We start from the raw sequence: 12,076 nt of genomic DNA on the forward strand, positions 1-12,076 counted from the left end.
TTTATAGCCTGAAAATAGGTCTCCGCGCCAAAGATGACTCAAGACCCTAATGCTTTCAAAACAAGACAAGTGATCAGTATTTTGAACCTATAGCCGGGGTCACTGAGACTTATCATGGCTTTGAAATAAACCGGGATTAACTCCTTCTCTTCCTGGTCATGTTTCAAAGCGCTTACCTACCATCTCTCTCTCTCACCAGAAGACCTTAGGTACTCTGAAACGAAGCAGACAATGGTGGCCTTGTTGCAGAAGCCTGATATTAATAGACTCTGCCTTTTGATTTCAGCCTGGAAACACTGGCAGCAAACCAGTGTGAGAGAAGAGGGCCTTGTGTGTAGCAAAAGTTTGAAAGAGAGACGAAGAAAAAACCCAACCCAGCTTTGATCAGAAGGGTCTGAAGATGAATTGTGGTCATTTCACAGGTCTCTGGGAGGAGGTTAATGTCATTTTGAGACAAGGAAACTGGGTTAAAAAAAAAAAAAAAAAAAGGAACACTGAGAAGGGATGCACTTTCGGACCGAACGGGGCCACCGCACCGAGAGGATCAAAGCTGCTCGCCATACAGAGAATGAAGGATTATTCACTTTCTATTTTTTCACGCCTGCAGCACACATGGGGATCTAATTGGTGGGGATGCGAAATACAGACAGGCAGCCCCAGCAGCAGGGCAGGGCCTGAAGGAGGAGGGGGGCCCCGCTTCGTGCAGCTGCAAGCCATTAAAGGCAAGCCCGCCGCCCCGCGCCGCTTTAATTGCTCTTCTGTGTGTTTCCTCCGCTCACCAGCGCTAGTGTCTACTTCCCAGTCTCTCTGATCTCAGAGGTGATGAGCTTGACGGCTGTCAGGCCTGCGGGGTCAGGGGAGGCAGGAGGCGAGGCTCAGGGGAGTGGGGGGCACCCCCGCGTCGGGGAGGGGCTGCTGCGGGAAGAGGCGGAGTGGGGCCCTGCCCTGCTCCCCCCACCCCAGCCTTGTTCCTTGGCAGGTAGGGAGCCAGGGTCCCTCCCCCGACGGCTGCTGTCTCAGTTCTAACCCGTGACAGCAGGGGAGATACGGGACAGAACGAAGACCCACACCACCGTGCAAGTGTCTGACCATAGGTACATCACTCAGTCTCCTTGACCTGTCATCTCCTTGTCTTTGGAAAGGGGTGTGTGCCTAACCCCTAACATGCCCTGGAGATTACCCGTCCTGAAAGGCTAACCAGTGGAGGGAAGTGCCTGTTTGTTGTTGTCACAGACCACGCCCTCCCTGAACCCTCCCTGCCAGCCTCCTGATCTGCTCTATGTCCAAGTCCCCCCAAGTCCCCCCTTCAGCCCTTCTCAGTGCCCCTCCCTGGGGAACACTGCCCTGACTACCCAGGTCTGTAGGATTGCAGACCCCTCCTGTCACTCGTATCAGGCCCCCGCCTTCTCTCTCTTAGACCTCATCCTTGCCACATCCTCCTGACAGGCATGGCTGTCTCCAGTCCCCCCCCTTCCCCCTCCATCACCTCCATTTCAAACCCCCAGTTATCTATGTATGTGAAGCTATAAAAGGTAAGCTCAGCCACTCACTTCTCTGCTGAAAAGTATGGCGGCTCCCTGTTGTGTTCTTGTGCTCTCCCCTTAGGGAATGCTTTGCTTCTTCCTTGGTCTGACTTACCCTCAAGACTCAGCTGAGTTATTACCTCTTCCAGGTAGCCCCCCATTGCAAGACAAGAGCCTCCGCTAGGCATAGTCGTGCTTTCGTATTGCTGTGCACTGACCACAGCGGACTCAAACCGTTTAGCCTTTCCCCCGCTTGAAAGTGTCTGTCCCCTCCACTTGAAGGTGAGCTTTTGGGGGGAACAGGACTGCATTTTCATTCATCTTTATACTCCCAGCATGTAGGATGATGAGCACAGTGCCTGGAAAAGAGCGGGCACTCCATAAATATATTTTGAACTGATTTATGGCCATCAATTGTTGTTTATTTGTCTCCCGTGCAAGTTATCCAATTAAGTTGAAAGCATTTGGTGAGATGGGAATGTGTCTGATTCATTCTGTATTCTACACAATGCCCAGCACAGGGCAGAGTCTCAATGGAGAGTTGCTAGTTCCAAGGTCTGGCGCTGCTAGCAATAATATCCCTGCTGAGTCTGGCTTGTCTAGTGCTGTTTCCTCAGCATCTAGAACAGAGCTTTGCAGGTACTCAATAAATACATTTTGAATGGATGAACAGTTATGACACTGTAGGGAAAACACCTGTCTGGTTAGAGGGCCTGAGTTCTAGAGGTAACACATTCAAACTGAATGAGGCCAGGGTCGGTTAAGCGTCTGAGTGGTTTCGGCTCAGGTCACGATCTCACGCTTCGTGAGTTCAAGCCCCACATCAGGCTACATGCTGACAGCACAGAGCCTGCTTGGGATTCTCTCTCTCCGTCTCTCTCTGCCCCTCCCCCTCTCGCTCTGTCTCTTTTTCTCAAAAAAACAAAAAACAAAAAACTTAATGAGGCCAAAAGAGAACTTGTTTTCTCCAAAACTCCACCCGTTACCCCAAAGCCCCAGCAAACATTCTGCATCTTGGTCCCACCATCCACTCAGTTGCTCGGACCAAAATCTGGGAGTAATATTTGATTCATCCATTATCTTTGGGTCTTGCATTCAATCCACCAATAAGTTCTACAAGCTCTGTTTCCAAAATGTACCCAACCTCTAACCATCACCTTTACAGCCACCGTCCTAGTTCAAACTGCTATCATCTTGCCCTTGCAACCGGTCTCCCTGCCCAACACACACACACACACACACACACACACACACACACACTACCTATCGTTTCATTTTATCACCATGGTCTTTCTATCACCCCAATGCTTTCCCACTTGATTCACACACTAGGTAAGGCTATATGCCTCTACCCCACCCCCATGAAGATTTTAAAATTTATTTGTAGACCTCTTCGTATCTGTCTCCCCTCAACCAGAATGCAAGCTCCCCGTTCATCAGTGATGTGTATCTCCAGACCAGTGCCTGGCACACAGTGAACACTCAATACATATCAGTTGACTTGCTTTTTGCCTCACTAGCCCCATGACCTTGGGCAAGTCATTTTGCCTGTGAGCTGATTTCTGCATCATTGAAGTAGGGATGACATTTTGTTTGCCAACCCCCAGAGCTGTTTGGAGGGGCCCTAGGTAGATGGTTGTCAGAGTGCTCATTATAAACGTAGGAAGTTTTCCTCATACTGGGATATGAGCCCTGACCATGATGGCGTTATGTATTGGTCATCTTTGTACTCCCTTCCCCTCCTTTTACCCCTCCCCCCGCCCTCCACAGCACTTTGCATAGAGCAGATGCTCAGTGGTGTTTATTTTCAACAGTTAGCTAAATCATTCCATGGCAATCTCAGTGTTTAGTCAATGACATTAACGACAACCACATTACAAACTCTGCTTGTTGCTGAGTATCTTGATACCTAAAAAACATTGGTCAGAAAAGGGTCAATGCTGGGGGAAGCACAGCTGGAATGCGGTTGCATCTCGTTGAATAAGATCAGTAGGAACCTTAAGAAAGCTTCACAGGAGCTTCTGGGTGGCTCAGTCGGTTGGGTGTCCGACTTCGGCTCAGGTCATGATCTCGCAGTCTGTGAGCTCAAGCCCCGCATCAGGCTCTGGGCTGACAGCTCAGAGCCTGGAGCCTGTTTCAGATTCTGTGTCTCCCTCTCTCTGACCCTCCCCTGCTCATGCTCTGTCTCTCTCTGTCTCAAAAATAAATGTTAAAAAAAAATTTTATAAAAAAAAATTTAAAAAATAAAAAAAGAAAGCTTCACAGGGTGCAGTGCACTGGGCTGTCTCCTATTTGTTAATGGGCAAGTGCATCGGTACAGCTGCTTGGGAAAGCCATTTGGCAATACGCATCCAGACACATCAAAATTTTCATACCATTTAACTCTGCAAACTCTCCTCTACAAAACAACCCTGGGCATTTCCGTGAGCCACAAACTCTGAGACCTAAACTATGACGCTCTCAGACAAAAACAAAGGTGTGGATCTTTGCAACCACGGTCTAGGCAGTGGAGTCTTTGATACGCTACCAAACGGACACGTAAAAATAACTACATTGGATTTCATCAAAACTGAAAACTGTTGTGCATCAAAGGACACTATGGAGAAGGTGAAAAGGCAACTCACAGAATGAGAGAAAACATTTGAATTTTTCTGCACGTATCTGGTAAGGAATTTTTATCCATAATCTAAAAGAATTCTTACAACCAAATGACAGAAAGAAAAAGAACACCACTTTAAAATAGGGAATGAGTTTGAAGAGGTATTTCTTCAAAAAAGGTAAACATACAGATGACCGAAAAGCACACAAAAAGATGCTTCACACTTAGTAGGATGGCTATTAAAAAAAACTACACATTGGGGTGCCTGGGTGGCTCAGTCGGTTAAGCGTCCGACTTCGGCTCAGGTCATGACCTCATGGTCTATGGGTTTGAGCCCCACATCGGGCTCTGTGCTGACAGCTCAGAGCCTGGAGCCTGCTTCCGATTCTGTGTCTCCCTCTCTTTCTGCCCGTTTCCGGCTCACACTCTCTCTCTCACTCTCAAAAATATATAAACATTGAAGTTTCCATTTAAACACACACACACACACACACACACACACACACACACACAAACTGGGGCGCCTGGCTGGCTCAGTCAGTTAAGTGTCTGACTTCAGCTCAGGTCATGATCTCACAGTCCGCGAGTTCGAGCCCCGCGTCGGGCTCTGGGCTGATGGCTCAGAGCCTGGAGCCTGTTTCCGATTCTGTGTCTCCCTCTCTCTCTGCCCCTCCCCCGTTCATGCTCTGTCTCTCTCTGTCCCAAAAATAAATAAACGTTGAAAAAAAAATTAAAAAAAAAAAAGTGTCAGCGTTTTCGCTTCTGTGCAGAGAGCAGAGCACAGCCAGTGTCGAGGGAGACGAGGCCAAGGACCTGAGGGGCCACACGCGGCTCCAACCTGGATGAGTCCAGGCCTCGCTGACCCAGGGCCGAGGCATCCTCTTTACACGCAGAGAACCTTTTCTTCTCCTGTTTTACATCGTGCTTCATTTTCTTCTAACCCGTTGTCATTTCAAAAGTGGCACGAAGCAATTCGCTCCGCAGGCCGGCACCTTTCCTTTGTTGGCTGTCCCCTATTTATGTCCTTTTCCATCTGGGGATGGCGGCCCTTCAGGAGGCGACACCAGCGATGTTGTTAAAGGTGTTGGCTCCCTCCGGTCTCATTTGCTCTGGAAAGAAGTCTGGTTGGATCGAATGCCCCTGTGGAAACTCAAGCTGAGTTGTCTTCATTTTCTATCGTTTTATTTTAGCATCCCAGTGGTCCCCGCCAGTCAGGGTCTCCACCGGCAGTTCAGTCATTCATCAATTTAAAGCTTGGCCGTAAGGTTCTGGAAAGTATCCAACTCCACAAAAGAAATCAGTTCTTTCCTTTTCATTTTTCTTTCAAAGCAAGAAAGAATCTGCTCATCTGGAAACGAGGGATAATGACTTTAGGGTCGACTGGGAATCTGCTTTTAGGTAGTTAATACTCAACATTTTAGTCACAAACCAAAAAATTACCCCAGGTTAGGTACCAGGGCTATTGAGAAACTAGTGAGCTCATCTTTTTTATTTCATAATAAATATGCCTAATTATTTAATGGATCCTTGCTCTCACTTAATAATAACAACACTTATAGGGGCGCCTGGGTGGCTCAGTTGGTTAAGCGACCGACTTCGGCTCAGGTCACAATCTTGCAGTTTGTGAGTTCGAGCCCTGTGTCAGGCTCTGTGCTGACAGCTCAGAGCCTGGAGCCTACTTCAGATTCTGTGTCTCCCCCTCTCTCTACCCCTCCCCTGCTCACGCTCTGTGTATCTCTGTCTCTCAATAATAAATAAACGTTTAAAAATTTTTTAAATAATAATAATGACACGTATTACACAGCAGAACTTCTCTTATATTAACTCATAACTCTCTTAACAATCCATAATATTATCCCCATTTTACAGATGAGGAAATTGAGGCACAGAGAGGTTGGGTAGCTTGCTGAGTTTCACACAACTAGTCCTGGCAGAGGTGGGATTTGAACTCGGGTAGTCTGGCTACAAATCCTGTGCCCTCAATCACGGCTGTCCTCTACTTTTTATTTACAACCATAGTGAATTACCATCGGGCCAGGAAAAAGGATGGCCAGACTTAAAGATTAAATGAGCATTAGAGCTGCATTAAGTAACTTTTCAGGAGGACCAAGTCTTGTTTTCTGGAGTTGGAGTGGTTTTGCTCCAAGCTGATTTCATCCCCTAAAGGGAACTCATTGGGATGCTGCATGGGGAAGGAGAAAAAAAGGACACGGAATGTCCCTCGTCAGCCTAGGCCTCACCATAGCAGCGAAGTCCATGCCATTCCCACGGAGGACCCCCGGACCACTGGTGGGACAGCCGCTGTTTTATAGAATGCTCCAGCAACCTCAGAGGAGAAAAATGCTGAGGACATCATACACCTCTGGGGATACTGGCCTCACGGTAACGCACGTGGAAGACTTCCCGGAGCACATCTCCCAGTAGTCTAGATGCGAATGGTTTGTGAACTAGATGCCCTGGGTTGGGCAATGTGGATTCGTATCCCTGGGCTTCCTGATGGAAGTCTCTGAGATCCTGTAGAGATAGCTGGTGAAAAACCGCCTGGTATGCCAACTCCAAACATTCCTGCTCCAACTTCTGGGTATGACCTGTCTCTATAGGGGTCAACCTCTCCTCTAAAGAGGGGAACGTTCCATTCTGCCAAGGGTTCTCCTCAGAGAAATCTCATCTGCGGCCGCCATTCCACATTTCCAGACTTCTTTTATTTTGATAAACATCTGCCAAATGTCTGTCCTCATATTGCTGTTTTCCACAAAGAATCACAGGCACTGTGTCTCAGCCTCCTCGAAACCAACCATGGGCAATGCTTCCTTACCCTACCTCCTCTCCATCTTGAATAGACCAGGAAGCTTTTGCGGGGCCGCTCTTTCTAGGGTTTCTATAGAGAAGTCATAAATAGTGCTTTTTGCACACACTACTTGCCCCTGCCCCTTCATTCTGAGGCAGAAATCACTGTACTGGGCAATTACTACCACGGTATGGTCTTTAGATACCCTAAGATTTTCCCCCGGGATACTCACTGTTTATTCCGACTCTACCTCTATCTGGGATATCCCACAGCTCAGAATTAGTTGAGCCAATATTAAAAGTAGCATGCTATACAACCCAGCCTAGCTGGTCTCATTTTATAAACGTCACACCATTTATAAAAGTGCTTTGGGTGCATCAAAAAGTTCCAGCAAGAGCCAACTCGGAAGGGCCCCATGTTTTGTGTAATGCTCAGTTGTCACTACCTTGAAGTTCTTGATAATTTTTGAGCAAGGAGCTGCACATTTTCATTTTGCAATAATCCCGCAAATTATGTAGCTGGTCCTGACGCTCCCTGCTACTCTACTCTCCCCCTCTCCTCCCCACCCCAACCCCACTCCAACCTGCTCCATATTTCTGGAGCAGAGAGGTTTGGTTCACAGTAGAACATTGAGGTTTGGTTCTTGAAGCTTTTACGTGATATTTATTATTTCCCTTTTATCTAAAGAGGAGTCTTAGGCCAGCGACATCCCTGTAACATACAAAGATCATCATCCTAGTTCTGCAGGTGAAACAGAGAGAGATGTATGGCTTTAGCCACAGCCCCAGAGCTAGGTAGGGAGACCTTCAACCCTAGGACCTGTATTTTGTAAAGCAGTTGAACTAAACAGTCCCTACGGATGGTCTGTAGAGCAAAGCATTATCGTGGTCCTCTAGCATCAAGAGACAGGCAAGCAGCATTTTCCAGAAGGCTGAGGGTTCCAGGCCTATGGGCCAGCCATATTTGTGAATCTAGCTTGCAACGTACTGCCTGACAAGAAAGCATAATTCTTATGTCTACAAGGGGACCTTGAGACGAGGAATCTGGAAGTGAGTGGCTGTCCCGGAGGCAAACTCCCTAAAAGATAAAAGAGGAATTTGTAGCTGCCACACTATTTTGAGATCACGAAGGGTCGGTCAGAGTGAGAAGGCAGCATTTCAAAGTGTGCTGATGATATAGGCCTAGAAAGTCCCTGAGTCAAGGACTGCCAGAGACAGGACTGTGTCCTCTGACAAACACTGTGGTGAGATTTGGAGCAAGTGATTTAATCCCCCTGGTTCCCCTTTTCTAAACTTTAATACCTATTAGCACTGACTGCCTAGGGTTAAGAAGGAATGAACTGGTTTTTACAGTAAAAGCGGGGAGAAAACTACTTGGCACATTGTAGCACTCAAGAAGTGATGCTCGTTATTAGGAGGAGGAGGAACCCTCCCAACTAAAACAGTGGGTACAGTTCAAGACCTCAAGTTTTCTTCAACCATTTCCTTTCCGGCTTTGCCCCACTGGATCCCAGTGGCCTCATATTCACACATGTTCTTTCAAGATGGCGTCCTGCATCCTGGGAAGCCGAGAGGCTAGTAACTGGAATGCTGGAGGGAGAAGCAGGACACCACCTATGAAGTGTTCTTGCTAAAAAATTCCAAAACACGGGCTCTGGGCAGCCCATATACAGAAAATCTAGGGGACAGAACTACCACAACCATATAAACTATAGGACTGCATTCAGTAAGATCCATACTGTGGCAAATTCTATAGGGCAAGTAACTTTGCTTCTTCAAGCAGCAATAACAAACAAAATGCTAGAAAAAAAAATAGAGGAAGATACCTATAGATTAAAACAATCATAAGAGACCTAGCAACCATTTACAATATATGAACTTTATTTGTATCCCAATTCAAATAAACAAATTTTTTTCATGTAGAAGATAATCAGGGAAATATAAACACTGACCAAATAGTAGATTATACTAAGGATTATTGAATTAGCATCGAAAAGTGTTAGGTTTTGTGGTTAAAAGATTAACGGTTTCATGGTTAATGTTTTTGGAAGAATCTCTGTCTTATGGAAAGACAAAATGAAATACATACACTCGTGATGTCTGGGATTTGCTTCAGAAGAATCCAGGGAGAGGAGGGGATCGAGATAAAGCAAATTGGCCAGGAGTTTGGTAAGTAATAAAGCGGGGCACCTGCTATTTATGTGTTTTTATTACAGTATTCTTGGTACTCTTCTATGTGGTGAAATATTCTACAATAAAAAGGAAAAGGAAACCCAGTTGAGTCTGTGGGTTTGGTGAAGTGGTGGTCCCCTGAGGAAAGATTCTTCCCCGGGGTAAGACTATTGCCATGGAAAGGTTTGGGGAGTTACTCACCTCTTCTGTTTTGTTATCTGTAAAGTGGGGATTGGATAATAACACGTGCCTCATGGGGCTGCTATGAATATTGAATAACTAAGATATAAGTAAAGCGTATACGACATGGCCTGAGTAACAAGGTAAGTACCTTAGGACGTTTGCTATTATTACAGCATATTAACCAGCCTGCAGTGCTTCACCACATCAACCAGAACTAAGTCTCCACAGAACTCCACACCTCACCAAGTGCCTTCACAGACACCACCTTTTTTGAGCTTCACAACTGCCCCTGGAGAGAAACACTGGTCTCATTCCCATTGGGCAGATGGGAAAACTAAGGCTCGGTTCATGGTGATGAAAGCCAGGTAATGGCCAAACCTGCACCAGGGTCAGGTGTGCTGACTCCATCCCACGGCCTCTCCAATGTAACAAGGCTTACCCTTGGGGATGAGTCAGAGGATAAGATTAGATACTCAGTTTTACGTAATCAAAACTCGATGTTGTCTCCGCATGTTGCGAGACATTGGTCTCTGCATGTCTCTGCATGTTGTTGTCCCCTTTCCCTGGCTGGGGAAGGCTGATCACACTCATTTGGAGCGGACGGATGACTCATAGCCCCAGCCTGGGCTGGAGGAGGCCACAGACCTTAGGCAGCTCCTCCAGGTAGAGTTTGGCCAGCCAGGCCTCCGTCCTGTGGTCAAGGAGCTTGTCACCGGCTGGGTCTAAGCATGGGTCTGCCAACAGGGCTAAGGAAATATAGCAGACAGGAGCCACCCCGAGGCCGTAACTCAGGAAGGAGACTTCCTCTGATCTCGAGGGGGTAAGGGGCAGGCAAGTGGGTCCCAAAACACTAGTCCAAGGTTTCAAAACTAGCTTCTCTCAAAGGGAGAAATCCTCGGGCAGCCGTATGGTTGATCCTGTTAGTGATTTCTTCCAAGAACAGGCCTGGAGGCTCTGGGCTCTTTGAATATACATTAATAATAATAATGAAGCCTACCATTTATTGAATGCTGGCATCGTGCCAAGCACCACAGACATATTTCTCATTCAGACATTCTTCATTTACAATACACTGTGGAGCAGGTATTTGTTTTTATTCAAACAAGGCAGAAGTTTAATTTTTTTTTAATCTTTATTTATTTTTGAGAGATAGAGAGAGAGAGAGAGAGAGAGCGCGCATGGGGGAGGGGCAGAGAGAGAGAGGGAGACACAGAATCCGAAGCAGGCTCCAGGCTCCGAGCTGTCAGCACAGAGCCCGACACGGGGCTCGAACCCACGGACCGTGAGATCGTGACCTGAGTCGAAGTGGGACACCTAATCGACTAAGCCACCCAGGTGCCCCTATATTTAATCCACCATATACGTGCACACCTACTCATGCATTTGGCATATATATATATATATATATACATAAAACCCCACAGCTCATTGTTTTTATGAAAATAGGATCATACCTTATTCAGCAACTTTTTTCATATATTCATCTATCTTGTTTCCAACCCTGTGCATATAAACATGTGAGAGACCAGAAGGAAACCTGGAATAAGCAAGAAAGGTTACTGGATGTCTCTAAGAGAAAAGTACGTATTGTTCAGAGCACACCCTTTGAACCTCTGAGTTCATTCTGCAGCTCTATAAGTGGTAGGGGACAGAGGGCACACAGCGGTTCTTGACTGTGGACACACAAATGAGCCAGGCAACCTTCCTCTGTGCAAGCAAGGCCAGTTCATTGTGTCCATTAGAAAATGCATTTCAAGTTTTCTCACCTACACGTGTCTGTTTTTTGGGTTCTCCTTTGACCCAACTGTAACATCTCTCTAGTTCATTCAATGGTAAGCGAAAATCTTTCACGGGTGTTCGTTGTCTGTTTGAGAGCTGTAATTTTACATCCCTTGGAAATCCTCTTTCCACAGCAGGCATTACTTTTATTGTAGAGATGGGGAAATTGACGTTTAGTAAAATAAGCCAATGCTCAAGGTAACACTGTTGGTAAATAGCAGAATTTGGATTCAAAGCAACCGTGCAATCCTGCCTGGATGGATAACTTTAAAGGAGCAAGTACTAGCTACACGCCAGGTACCAGTCTAGGTATTTTAGATGTGCTAACTCATTGAACCCTCCCTGTAACCTATGAAGCGACTGTGGCCTTGTTATCGCCACCCCACACCCCATAGAAAGAAAAGCAAGCTGTGCACAGAGAGGTCAAGCGGCCAAAGTGGGATACAGAGCCGGGCACCAGAGCTAACGCTCTTAGCCGCTACGTGTCCCTCCCAGCTCCTCTCTCTATCTGTGTTCTGGTAAACTGAAGCCACCCCAGTCAGTCATTTGGATGATTATCGGTAAAATAACACTGCCATGAAATTTCGGTCTTGAAAGAAGCTAGAGGCAGGTGTATTCATTTCCCATGGCTGCCGTATTGAAGTGCCCAAAACTGGGTGGCTTAAAACAACAGGAATATATTCCTTCACGATTCTGGAGCCTGGAAGTCTGAAACCAAGGTGTTGGCCGAGGCACACTCCCTCTGATGGCTCTAGGAGAGAATCTTTCCTTGCTTCTGCTAGCTTCTCGCGTGTGCCCAGAATCCTCGGCGTTCTTTGGCTTAAAGATGCATCCTTCCAATCCTCTGTCTTCACATGGCGTTCTCCTTGTGTGCCTCTGTGTCTCCACAGCATCTTCCCTCTGTGCCCATCTGTCTGTGTGTCCCCATTTCACTTCTTATAAGGATACCAGTTGGGTTGAATGAGGGCCTGCCTATAGTCTTCACCTTAACTTGGTTAAATCTGCAAAGACCCTATTTCCAAATCAGGTCACA

This window comes from Puma concolor, chromosome C2, assembly GCF_028749965.1.
Source record: "Puma concolor isolate L17-30 chromosome C2, mPumCon1.1.hap2, whole genome shotgun sequence".
In the NCBI taxonomy this organism is placed as follows: domain Eukaryota; kingdom Metazoa; phylum Chordata; class Mammalia; order Carnivora; family Felidae; genus Puma; species Puma concolor.